Genomic DNA, 14,020 nt, shown 5'->3' on the forward strand with positions numbered 1-14,020 from the left:
AGGTAACCCGGGGGGGGGGGCCGGGACAGGGGGCGGCGGCGGCGGCGGCGACGGCAGCGACGCGCAGGCCTACAAACTGCTTTTAAAAGAGAAACGTTTCTAGGTTCCATCTTCCAAAAAAAAAGAAAAGTTTCCCTGAACCTTTAGTGTTGACCAATAATTTTTATTATGCTACTTAAAAAGGTACAAACTAGGTTAAACAAACAAAAAACCTCATAAAATTATAAAAATCCAAACTGTAATATGCATTTTTTTTTTGGCTGGCCCCCACACCCTTGACCTTGGTACCATCAACACTGTGCTCTAACCAACGGAGCTAACCAGCCAGCCCCTTTAAACTAACAAAATACATTTAAAGAGGAAGATGACAATTTGTTGGACACAAATTGCCCCTCAACGCGAACATGGCACTGAACGGCAGGCACAGCTGCTTTGGAGCTGGACAGGCCCACCCTAGAAAAGCTGCCTGTGACTCACTGCTCCCACCACTTGTCTCTATTTAAATCTTTATCTCTACAGCTTCCTGTCTGCAAAGTAACTTGGCCTATACTTGGCGCAAAACACTTCATTTACATATTAATTCCACTTCTCTTTCTGTATGTGCTCTCAACCATGAAAATAGTATTACTTGGTGCCCACAAAATAAACATAAAAGCAAACCACACTGTCTGATAATACTGACTTATAAATATGACAGGCATCCAGAACATCTCAATGTGTTTATGTAGTTTTTCGATAATCAATATGAAAGTACAACACTACTTTTAAAATAAAAGTCCAATCCTTGTTAGAAAACTAAAGAACACTAGTTTAAAAAACAGAGGTGTACACATCTTTAAATAGCTCTTTATACTAAGATACCTTGTATCCTTCAATAAATCTTGAACGTCAACTGCTTCACATGGCATAAATATTTGAGCCCTAGGCAAACAATGTCTGCAGTGCTAAGATTTTATTTTATTTTGGCAGCTGGCCAGTATGGAGATTACAAACCCCTGACCTTAGTGTTATCAGCACCACGCTCTAACCAAGTGAGCTATCTGGCCAGTCCTGTCTGCAGTGTTATGAAAGGTCTTATTTCTCTTAGATTTTCATGTGTTTAATTTTGGATTTAAAGCAATCACAGGATGTTGAAAGGATCTAATAGAATCCAAGACATGCCATTATTTTCAAAAACCATTCCTCACCCATAAAATTTTTGATCTAAGAAAGAGCAAACTGAGTATAAATATATCTCTGACAACAAAATAGCAGTTATTGCATATTCCTCCTGAAATCGAGTTGGACTTGGCAGCGTACTGTATTACTTCCCATAGCGTAAAAGATAAATTCATAGACTTCAGAAAAGCATTTGGTGTTCTAGGGAATTGCAGCTGTCAGCTTTTAAAGATGCCATGTGTTTGCCCACATAAAAGAATGCAATGAGCTATGAAAATAATATCTAATTTCATGAACCAGAATAAAAACTCCATGGAGTCAGGAGGCTGATCGTAGGAGTTGGCTGAACCCATCAGGAAAATATCTATCATGTACTATTTATTAAATGCCTATCACAGAAGTTGTGCATCACAGACCTTGAAGCATTTACAATTTAAATCATACTCAAGAGAACAAAGAAAAGAAAATCCAGGAGTAACACCTTGACTCCAACACTCCGTTTAACGGTGGCGTAGGGTCATCTGTAGAATTCTCTAGTTTTTCTCCCGTCCCTTTCCGTTACCACGGGAGCCCACCCTTTCACTTGAGGGCATCAGCACTCAGCTCGTCATTCTACACCTGCTTCTAGATGCTGCTCTTTCTTTGTTAAGGAACTGACAGCAATGGCAATCACTAGATGTAAATTAAAGCTATGTTTTAAATAGATGGAATAAAATACAGTGGTTGACCTATACTTGTCTTTTGCTGGAATCTATCAAATATAAAAGAAAAAAAAAACCACAAACGTACAGAGACATGCAATTATTTTTGTTTGACATTATAGCCAAAAACTAGCCTTTAAAAACACACAATACAGACAACAGCCAAAAGGTGGAAGCAACCCAAGTGTCCACTGACAAATAAATAGATAAATGAAATGTGATATATATACACAATGGAATATTGTTCACCCTTGAAAAGAAAGGAAATTCTGACACATACTGCAACACGGATGAATCTTAAAGACATTATTCTAAGTGAAAAAAGCCAATCACAAAAGGTAAAATACAGTGTGATTCCACTTATATGAGGTACCTACAGTAGTAAAATTCATAGAGACAGAAAGTAGAATGGTGGTCACCAGAAGGCAGAGGTGGAGGGGAAAGGATGAGGAGTTGGTGTTTAATGAGTTCAGAGTTTCAGTGTGGGAAGATGAAAAAGTTCTGGAGATAGATGGTGGTGATGGTTGTACAACCATGTGAATATACTTAATGCCACCGAACTGTACACTTAAAAATGGCTAAAATGGTAAATTTTATGTTATGTATATTTTACCATAACAAAAAATTTTCATGTACAGTAAAAAATCTACTCTACCTGTAATGGAGTTTGGGTGTGTTGTCCCCTCCAAAACTCATGTGGAAATTTAATCCCCAATGTGGCAGTGTTGGAAACTGACTGAGTCATGGGGGCAGATCCCTTATGAATGGATTAATGCTCTCTCCCTGGGGGAGGGGGAGTAATGAGTGAGTTCTTGCTCTATTAGTTCCCATGAGAGCTTGTTGTTTATAGGACCCTGGCACCTTCTCTCTCTGCTTCCACCATCTTGCAATGTGAGACCCCTGGGTCACTGTCACCACCACCAGATGGACTTTGGACTTCCCAGCCTCAGAAACTGTAAGCAATAAATTTCATTTTCTTTATAAATTACCCCGTTCCAAGTATTTTGTTATAAGCAACATAAATGGACTAATACAGGGCCGGCCCGGTGGCGCACTGGATAAGTGCGCCGCTTGGGAAGCGCGGTGGCGCTCCCGCCCGAGGGTTCGGATCCCACATACAGACCAGTTCCCGCTCACTGGCTGAGTGAGGCACGGGAGCAACACCGAGGGTTGCAATCCCGTTGCCGGTCCCCGGTCCGGTACGGGGGCAACACTGAGGGTTGCGATCCGTTGCCGGACACGGAAAAAGACAAAAGACAAAAAATTTTACTTAAAATGAGTTTTATGTTCTGTAGGAGAACCATAGAAATGGAATTTTTTATATACTTTGCATTCATTGCTATGGGAGAAAAGTCACTCAAAACACCAAAAGTGATACATAAACCAGGACACGTTTTTCAGGTAACTATAGTAATAATAAGCTTCAGTTCACCAAACATAAACTCTATGTTACTCACAAAACATGATCTGCAACAGATTCTTTTGAAACATGATCTAAGTACGAGTAGTAAATACATCTAATCAAAAGAGTATGGTCCAATGTGACCTTTTGTCAAAATTTTCATTACCAGAAGTAGAACAGAAGAAGCAGAGCATACATTCCAAAGCTCATTTATTCTTTAGAAAAACCTATTCTTGAGGGCCAGATGGTTTGATTCCCAACTTCAAGATGCTTGCAGTGGAGGGGAAGTCATCATAGCCAGGCAGAGAGAGGGACCAGTGAGTTAACAGAGCCCTACAGTGGCCATCAGCACACAGAGAGGACTCCAACTAGGAGCAACTGAATCCAACCAGTTACAGTTAGCCAGGTAAAAAAGAGGGTGAAAGGTATTCTGAGCAGGTATGTGTGTGTAAAGGCACCAAGGCCATGAAAAAAATGATACACTCAGGAAACTGCAAGTAATTCAAGATAACTAGATTGTGGAGTATGGGGCGGGGCTCAGCTGTGGAGATGACACTACAAAGAAAGGTAGGAGGCAGATGAAGTGCTCTGGGTACCAAGCTGTAGAATTTGAACTTCGTCATAAAGGTCAGGTGCAGCAGTTCAAGTGGCAGGGTCAGATTGACAGTTTAGAGATGTCTCCTGCAGTAGCCCAGAGGAAGACTGGACAAGGTGAGACGGGGCTGGCTTCAGAGTCCAGAGGCTGCTATGGTGAGGAGGGACTGGGGCTGAGCCACCAAGGCTAGAGAGGGACAGAGTCAGAACCCATTTAGGAGACATCTCTGCCAGGCTCCAATCTGGTCACCAGTGAGACTGAGGGGTGAGGGGGGAAGGCTGCCAGGGAAGCCAGTGTTTCTGGCCTGAGGGTAAGACGTGGTGGTGCCACTTGCTCACCAAAAGCAGCATCTCAGAGGAAAAGGGAGAACTTTTGAGTGGATTTTACTAGGTTGGTTTCTACTGGTGTGTGCCTATGTGTGTGTTGTGCAGGCAGGAGGAGGGGGTGAAATCTATTTCAGATGTACTAAATCTGCCTTGAAATAATGAAATGGAGATGTCTAGCAGGCAGCTGGCTAGGACTCCGGAAGCTCCTGAGAGGCTTCCATGCTGAAGGTAAAGGTGTGGGATCCTCAGTTTATAAAATGACAGTGGAAGCCATAGGTTTAAATGAGGCTGCCCAAGAAGAGATGTGAGGTGAGAGAGAGCTGGATGGCTATTTCTAGAATAGCATTAACTACTAATTAGAACACCTATTATACCCAAAAAACACAAAATACACAACCAAGGGGTCCCCAAATAGCAAAAGAAGAGAAAAAGGAAGAGTCCTCCTGTATCCAAGAAGGCAAGGAAGTAGGGCAGAAAAAGAAAAGCAATATGTTGGTCCATTTCTGTTGCTTATAACAAAATACCTGAAACTGGGTAATCTGTATGAAAATGAAATTTACTGCTTACAGTTTCAGGGCTGGGAAGTCCAAAGTGCAGGAAACACATCTGGTGAAGGTCTTGATGGTGGCTACAGTGACCCAGTGGTCTCACACGACAGAAAATGGCAGAGCAGAGAGACAAACAGTTCCTCACACACTCTCCTTTTAAAGCCCTCAGAACCACAGCCATGACCACCATTACTAACCCATTCACTAAGGCACGGTCCTACAATCTAATCACCTCTTCAAGGCCCTACCTTTCAATTACCATAATAGGATGTCCCATCCTCAACATTTACAGTGGGGATTTAGTTTTGGGGAACATTCGACCCAAAACAAGCAAAAAAATCAGAAGAAGAGGGCCAGAGACTGGAGAGGAAGAGAGCTAAGCATGCAGCCCCCTAACCAAATATACAAGACACTTACAAACTGGACGCCATCAATAACTCAAATACTGTAGCGTGGAAACACAGCAATACAGATCTATGAAATACAGAGCAGATTTCTGAATGAAAAATGGATCCACTATATATAAAATATGTTATATAGTGATACACAATTATACTCCTATATAAAGACTTTTCTTAAAACAAAAAGGCTAGTACTCCTAACATCAAATTGTAGCTTCCAAAAGAACTACAATGCAATTTATGCTTTCTATTACAATGTGTAAAACAATCCCACTAGAAATGTACAAAACTGTTTCACTCTTGAACAGGTCAAAAATCAAGAAAGATGGCTCAAGTATAACACTTCCCAACCAAAATCTTCCTTCCAGTGACTCTCTCTGTGGGACCTTCTCCAACCAGCCCAACATCCCTGTCCAGGGCACCAATAAAAGAAGTAAAGAAAAGGGCAAAGACTGACTGACTGGCACAACTGGACACCTCAGACCACTACCACCACCCACCTCCTCAGCCTCGGGGTCCAACCAGCCCAACATCCCTGTCCAGGGCACCAATAAAAGAAGTAAAGAAAAGGGCAAAGACTGACTGGCACAACTGGACACCTCAGACCACTACCACCACCCACCTCCTCAGCCTCGGGGCCAGACATCTGCACGCACTACAATTTATTCCTCTCAACTTCTTTCAATACAAACTACAAGCACCAATTCAGCAGGTTAAAAAATAACTATAAATAGAATGGCCCAGTTTAATTTGGGAAAAAATATTCTGCATCTTATTTGCAATTCAAAATCACCTACAGCAATCATGGGAACAAAAGGGAGCAGCTGGTTTCAACCATTAGCTTCAATCTCTATCAGCAAATGTTTAAACAGAACCACTAAAAAGGGGCTGAACTGACTGAATTTAGGTCTGTGCCTTCTCCTTGAGCCTTTCTGCTGTAACGAACAATTAAATTGGCAAAAGGTTAAGGTAATTGAACAGGACAAATGACCCAGTTTCTCTAACAAATGAATGGAATGAAAGGAAACAAAAGGGAAGGGAGGATGTTAAAGAATAAAGGAGACTTAAGAAACATAATAACCAAAAGCAAATTGTTTTATTTGAAGCAGGATCCAAACAACTTATAAAGACTTTTTTTTAGACTATTGAGAAAATCTGAACATGGACTTGGCATTAGATATCAAGGAATTATTAGTACTTTTGTTAGACGTGATAACATGGTGGCTATATGTAAAAGTGAAAAAAGTCCTTAACAGTTAGAGATGCATGCTGAAGTATTTATTGATGAATTAACAAGATATCTGAAATCTTTAAATACACCAACAAAAAAACAAGTGGGGAGAATAGGTGAAAAAATATTGGTAAGGAGCCGGCCTGTGGCTCACTCGGGAGAGTGTGGTGCTGATAACACCAAGGCCACAGGTTCGGATCCTATATAGGGATGGCCGGTTTGCTCACTGGCTGAGCGTGGTGCTGACAACACCAAGCCAAGGGTTAAGATCCCCTTACCGGTCATCTTTGTAAAAAAAAAAAAAAAAGAAAAAGAAAAAATATTGGCAAGATGTTGATAATATTGGAACTGGGTGGTGTGTACGTGGCATTTATCCTATGATTCTCCCTACTTGTGAATGCTTGAAATTTTCCGTAATAGAAGGTTTTGGGTTTTCGCGGGCTTTTTGGTTTTGACTTTTTTTTTTAAACAAAAACAGGTAAATCAGAGAGGCAAGGAGCGAAATCTGATCCTGTTTTATTTCCTGCTTAAATATTTTCCTGTTGTACAACTGCCTTCACCCTAGCACATTAAAAACAATTCAGAATGCATAATATGCTGGTAGCACGGGAGTAAAAGAAGGGAAAAGGCCAGACTCTGTACAAAGCAGCATGTAATGAACACAGACCATATTTGTTCAATTTCAAAGCCAAGTAAATCTGACTAATTACACCCCGGTGTTTATTAAATGTAATAGGACTCACACCATGGCATTCAAAAACTTTATAAATGAGAAGAGCACAATCCCCCACTAAATATTGACCAGGACCCTTACCATATCATCAGAGAGTCTGTAACATTTTCCTCCACTTGAACAAAGTTGGGTTTTAAGACTGCCACCCTGAAAAGTAGACTGCTTATTCATTTGAGTAAAAATGAACTCTATTGCACACTAGGCTGCTTGAAGATCTAACAATACCCTGATTAATGAAAATATCACAACTAAGCCTCAGAAACTTAGAAACCAGAAGCAGAAATACATACAAGTCCCAAGGATGAAATCTAGGATGACAGAAAGAGGATGTGCTTCAAGAAGATAAAAGATGGAATGAAAATATTTCATAAGAACTAAACAATACTGAAAACCTGACATGCATGGAACTTGAGTCCGAGAAAGAAAACAAAATCAATGAAAAGGGGAGAGATGCCTCAGAATATTTTCAGGCAAGGAAGGATGGGTGAATGGATGGAGCTTCAGAGGGCAGCAAGCTGGCAGGTTCCAGCAGGACCTGTGCTCTTCCGCCCCTACCAACCCGAGGAACAATCTCAAAATAGCTCACATGGGGAGGCTTTTGTTCCAGAGACACCTGCTCAGAAAGCGCTCTACCCCTCTGGCTTTCTGCACACCACACCCTCACTCCACAAAGACCAGACCCTTAAGGAAGAGAAGGATTTCCTGGGGTCCCCGCCATGTCTCTCTAGCTGCTTCACATATGAAATTGGAATGGAGGCAATAAAGTGTAAATACAGATGCCTATTTGATCTAAAAGAGATACACACATTCCTAGGAGAACCATTTATGTACACATAAACTGACTCGTTTCCCTCATATTTAGAGGTGGGGAAAGGGCAGGATCTGAGAAAGGGGGAGGGGGGAGGTGTGGCTGCCACCAGCCCTCTTCTCTACTTTTATACCTGCAGTCTGTTCCACTCCAGCACCTCCTCCTTATACTAGTCACCAGCCTACTTACTAGGTTACAGAGCTAGTCTGTGGCAGGTGGAATTCACACCTAGTCTCAGCAAATCTCTTTCTCTTCCTTTCATCCTCTAGTCTTAGTGGGAAGAACATGAGGCACCTAAGAGAAAAGGGGAAAGAGCCTAAAAAGCTACAGAACAAACAAAACAAACCACATAAAACAAGAGGATAAAGCAAAAACACAATTTGTTGTACTTGGCTGTTCAATCAACAACTGCACACTGGCAAATAGGTTTTTTGGTTATTCAACCAGGAAAAGCATACCGCTTAAACAGCCATGACAGTGTTTACCACCAGGGCTTGCATAATTTATGAAGATATTAAAAAAAAAATTAGCCAACCTCATCACAAAAGGGCTTTGCTCCTAGCAGAGGCATTGGTTAATTAGAGGATCACAGCACGTTACTTCTTTTCCATGGAGAAAACATAAATCCCTGTCTGAAAACAGGATCAGAGGTACATTTTAGATCTGAGTTTCCACAAACCCATTTACAAAGTCTTCATACTCAAAGTTCATGGGAACAAACAGAAATCAGCTGATCACACACATCTGCGTGCCTACTATGTGCTTAGTACCAACAACTGAGGGAACCAGAGAAATACCAGACAAAGTTACCGCCTTGGAGCAACACAGAAAATGGATAGCAACACTCGCAAATCTTTGAGAATAAAAGAAACTCCAGTTACAAGCCAAAGGACCTAACACTGACTACAACATTGACAACGTGTCAGCGGAAAGGGAGAGACACATGAATGGCATCTTCAGAGGCAGCAGGGAAGCAGCACAGGAAGAATGAGGTCTGAAGAGACAGGTGGGACAGACAGACATCTGAGGCAGAGAAGGGTACAAAGAAGCGGGTGGGGGCAGGAAAAGACACTGAGCAAACAGGGACAGTACAGAAACAGATTTTAAAGTTCTTTGTACAAAGAAGCGGGTGGGGGCAGGAAAAGACACTGAGCAAACAGGGACAGTACAGAAACGGATTTTAAAGTTCTTGTTGGGAAGTTTGCATAATTTATGAAATAAGGTTAAACAGGTAGGGCAGGCCACAGTCATGAAGGGCCGTGATGTAAAAGCAAAGGAATTTAGAAGGGAGCTGACAGATAACAGGACATCACTTAAACAGAGGACTGATGAAAAGGAAAGTGTGGCAGGAGAATGCAGGATGACCAAAAGGGACAAAAGACGTCAGTACGAGAATGAGCAAGTAATCTCTGGTCTCTCCCTCCAAAGAAACAAGGACTTAGACAGGAACAACAGCAGTGGCTAGGAGAGGAAGGGACAATCTAAAGGAGGTGTCTGCTGGGGACAGAGATGATGAGGGGCTCTGGGAGAAGGACAGCACTATTGAAAGAACAGGGAAACTGGGATGCGTGGCGGGTGAAGAGAGCAGAGAATGAGGTGACCAAATGTGTTACAATAATGGAAAGTCCAGGAAGAAATGGGACTGGACAAGGTTACAGTTTCTGGGATGTATAGAAACTAGTGGAGCCTCTTCTACCAAGTGTTCTAATCAGTGCAAACGGCAGCTGTCCTCAGCAGAAAAAAGAGACCAAGCCATTGCCTCACCTGTGGCTGGACTGTCATCTTCTTCCTTCTCAAGGGCACCCTAACCGTCCCCCTCCCACGCCGCCCTCCTATACCACCCACCCTCCCACCTCCCTCGTTTTTCCTTTGTATCCTTTATTAAGGAGCTATCAACATGGGGGTGGGAGGGAGCTGCATTTGAACACGCTGAAGTTTTAAAACATGTGTTTTATCTTAGAAATTTCAAAATGAAACACTCCAACCCAAGCATCTAGGAATTACAACCTCCCATTCTAAATTCCTAATCTGTGAGATCATATCACTATGCCCATGTGAGACATAAATCCTTTAAGGCACAATCAATTGGAGTGTCCTTCGCTGATTCATTTCTCCTCCCCAAAAGCCAGGCAAATCAGCCCCAGGAAAAGTTTCTGGCTGAGACTAGAAGATTTAAAGACATCTTCATGGACAAGAAACTTCATAAACTGTTTCAGGATATGGGTTATTGAGAGGGGAGGAGAAACATTGTATGATTAAAAAAAAAAAAAAGGAATACTAAACTCAAGAATCAGATCTCTGCCACTAACTGTGTGGGCTTAAATGTCTCTGAGTCTCAGATTCCTCACCCTTAAAGGGAGGCTGAACTAGGTGATTTCTCCAACTAACTGAAACTCTATAACATTCGGTTTCTAGGCTAATATCTAAAACAAAGACCACTACCAAAATGCTGCAAATACCTACTGAAAAACCTTCACTTCAATTTTGCTTGGTTAAATACCATTTTTTAATTCAAATGAGTTAATGGGAACTTTAACATGATTTTTTAATGCTATCAACCCCAAAAGAAATGGTAAATTTTCATTAAATCATTTAAAATGCAATTAACATACTTGATTCTCACTGTGTACCTAGGTACAGTGGGTAACTTCTACCTAAACAATTCTCTGGCAATACCAAATTACAATTAAACTACTGATTAAAGCAAACAGGGGCATTAAGTTGAGTGAGTGGCATTTTCTCCCAGTCTCTCTCCTCCCAGAACCCACATAAGTCAGGACTCAGATCCACCCATCCATCACTGCACACCCACCACCTGCCAATCTCTTGATGCATCAAGTACTATATACTTTTTGAGGTTCTTACAAATACATCAGTTGAAGCTATAGTTCTGTCCTCACCTTAACTGTTTACCTCTTTCCTCACTCTGAATGATGAACTGACAAGATCATTTTCAGAGTAACTCTACTACTGTTTTTCCTCAATGACAAAAAAAAAAAATACTAAGGATTGTATACCATACAATTACAGTTAGAAAAAGGGACAAATGGCATCATACAAAATCACTAATAACTTAAACATTCTAGTTTCAGAAGGAAAAAGATAACATTTCATTTTCAGATTTAAAAATATTTTCTGACAATTCAAGAGAAAATTAACCACTGCCTGAAAACAAAAGAAGTTTAAAAATAATTTTAAAAGATTGGGAGCAGCTCAGTGAATTTTGAGTTCTTCTGTAAATCCATACAATTGCCAAGGCAAACTTCACAATTTTGAAAATAATAAAGCAAGAGAAATGACGAAGTTTGAACATTAGACAATCAAAATACCTCTTTATTAAATCTAACATCTGGAGATCAGTCTTTCCCTCAGACTATCAGAGTTGCATCCAGCCTTTTTTGGGTTTTTTTGGGGGGGCGGGGGATGGGAGGTAGCAGCAGACCATTGTGACTGTCTTATGTATAATATTAGAAATTTTTAAACACCTTATATGTCCAACATTATAGGGTTGGGTAAGTACATAGTATAGGATGCTATATAAGATGCTATAAAATGATGCAAATACTTTTGAAAGATATGCTTACTATATAATGTGTAATGTTGAATGAAAGAAACAGAGAGAAAAATTGTTTATGTAGTGTGACTTCAGTTTTGTTAGTTCTCTCTCTTTATGTATATCTTCACAAAGAAAAAAAAAGAAGTACACCAAAAATTTAATAAGTCTTCTTTTTTCCTGGATATTGGCAATGAGGATTATAGGAACATCCCCATTATAAGTGGTTTCATTTCTTTCTTATAGTTTTCTAAATATTTTTAAATTAAATTCATTGAATTAGAATAAAAATCATGCCGTTTAGAAACCTTTCCACAAAGTTTTATGCATTGTTTAAAACTAATTTATACTTTTGCATTGTATGCACATTATGTATAAAACTAGGCTGCACTCTAACCAACTGCTCTATCCAGCCAGTCCCATCCAGCTTTTTAAACAATACTTAATGTTTTGGAAAACATAACTCCCCATCATGGTGCATGTCCCACCTCACCCTCTGCCTGCAGTCCCCCAGGCAGTGGGGCAGACACTCTGCTTTCCACCACATGAACCCCCACACCTCTTCCCCCAACTCCACCAGCCCAGCTAGGTGAACCAGGGTCAGGCAACCCACCCAGGACAGACAATCCACAGGCTGGCCAGTAACCTGTATCCTAGGTCCTGGGTGGAAATGAAACAGATCAAGGTTCTCTCAAGAATGTGACCTACGAAATGTGACAAGAATTGGTCAGTTAGAAACTAAAAGAATGCGACAAGAAATGTCACAAAATTGAACTGGGGCTAGAAGGCTTCTGGCCAGCCGAGAAAGCATGTGAGCTGAGGCCACAGGCGAGGGAAAACCAGGAGAGTGCAAAGCTGGCGGAAGGAAAGAAAGGCTCTAGCATACGGAGGGATGCAGGGTCCCATGGGGGCAAGCTAGGGACAACTGCTGCCAAGGCCCTCAGAGCTGCCAGGAACCACTATCCAACGCTAGGCTCTTGGAGCTCACCCTCCAGTTCAAATTCCTGGAATTCTGTGCAATTCCCATCATACCACATGTTCTCCCACTATCGAAACTCCTTCTCTAGCTGGCTGAAGTGGGTCTTTGCTCCATACAGCCAAAAGCCAAACCAGAACCACAACGTGCAAATAGGAAACAGCCTTTCTGATAAGTCAATAACATAAAACACAGAACTTAAGAAAATGCTCACACTCACACCTGCAAACAAGTCTCACACCTGACAGAGAAGGGGGCACAAGGGAACCCTCTGAGGTAATGGGTGAACATGTTCTGTGTCTTCACAGGGGTGTGACTGACTCTTGTGTTAAAACTGATCAAACCATACACCTAATGTGACATTTCACTGTATGCAAATTATACCTCAATCAAAAAAACCCAAAGAACAAAAGCACCTCCCCTAATCTAAATTGTTCCCTGAAGAGGACTTGCGTTTTTGTTTTTCAAAACTGTATTAATCTAAGAGCCGGCCCGTGTCTCACTCGGGAGAGTGTGGTGCTGATAACACCAAGGCCATGGGTTTGGATCCTATATAGGGATGGTCGGTTAGCTCACTGGCTGAGCGTGGTGCTAACAACATCAAGTCAAGGGTTGAGATCCCTTTACTGGTCATCTTTAAAAAAAAAAAAAAAAAAACTGTATTGATCTAGATAAATCTCACAAACAAAATGCTGAGCAGAGGCAGCCAGATGCAAAAACAGCTGAGTTTTTATTTATACAAAAAACAGAAACAGGTAACAGTCACCTACAGGGACCGGCCAGTTGCTCAGTTGGTTAGTGCATGGTGCTGATACACTAAGGTCCAGGGTTCCATCCCTGTACTGGCCAACTGCCAAAAAAAAAAAAAAGAAGAAAAGAAAAAAGAAAAGTCACCTATGATGTTAGAAGCCAAGATGGTGGCTAACTTTGAGAGGGTTGGGGAGTAGGGACCAAAAGGAGCCGAGTGAGACTTCTTACTGGGCCACTTATGTTCTGGTTCTTGAGCTTGGTGCCAGTAACACAGGTGTGTTCAGTTTGACATATGTTCATTAGGGTGTATGTTCATGATAGATGCATTTTCTTGTACGTACAGAATTTTCCTGTATGTATACCTTAATAATAACATAAAAAAGAGATAAAGAGAAGGAATATTCTATAGTAATTTAACAGTGAATGGAAGGGCCAGCCCATGGCCCACTTGGGAGAGCGTGGTGCTGACAACACCAAGTCAAGGGTTAAGATCCTCTTACCGGTCATCTTAAAAAAAAAAAAAAAGTGAATGGAAAAGATTTGTTTTGTTTCACATGTAGTAAAATGCTTATTTTCCTTGAAGCCAAACTCTTCAGGTAAATAACAAAAAAATTAAGACTTTATTAACCCCCTTTGTGGAATTCAAATTTGACTCTTGGATTTGATACTAGGGGAAAAACTCATTCAATGGAGTAATTTGAGTAACATAAATAAAACTCCCTCCTCTAGTGCTAAGTTCTAAGTCTACCTAAAGTGAATTCACCCATAACCAGAGCACTCTTCCAAAGCAGTAGCAGAAGGAAGAAACCACACTCCACATCCCTTTCCTACTTAAAGA

At 41.1% G+C, this 14,020-nt stretch overlaps 1 protein-coding gene across 3 annotated transcripts in view; it reads right to left on the bottom strand.

Moving 5' to 3' along the window:
• Nucleotides 1-14,020, bottom strand: part of SEC14L1 (SEC14-like 1 (S. cerevisiae)) — a 96,855-nt gene that overhangs the window by 43,668 nt on the left and 39,167 nt on the right. The gene's annotated exons all lie outside the window — the stretch shown is intronic.

Source organism: Galeopterus variegatus, unplaced genomic scaffold, assembly GCF_000696425.1.
Source record: "Galeopterus variegatus unplaced genomic scaffold, G_variegatus-3.0.2 Scaffold7631, whole genome shotgun sequence".
NCBI classification, from domain to species: domain Eukaryota; kingdom Metazoa; phylum Chordata; class Mammalia; order Dermoptera; family Cynocephalidae; genus Galeopterus; species Galeopterus variegatus.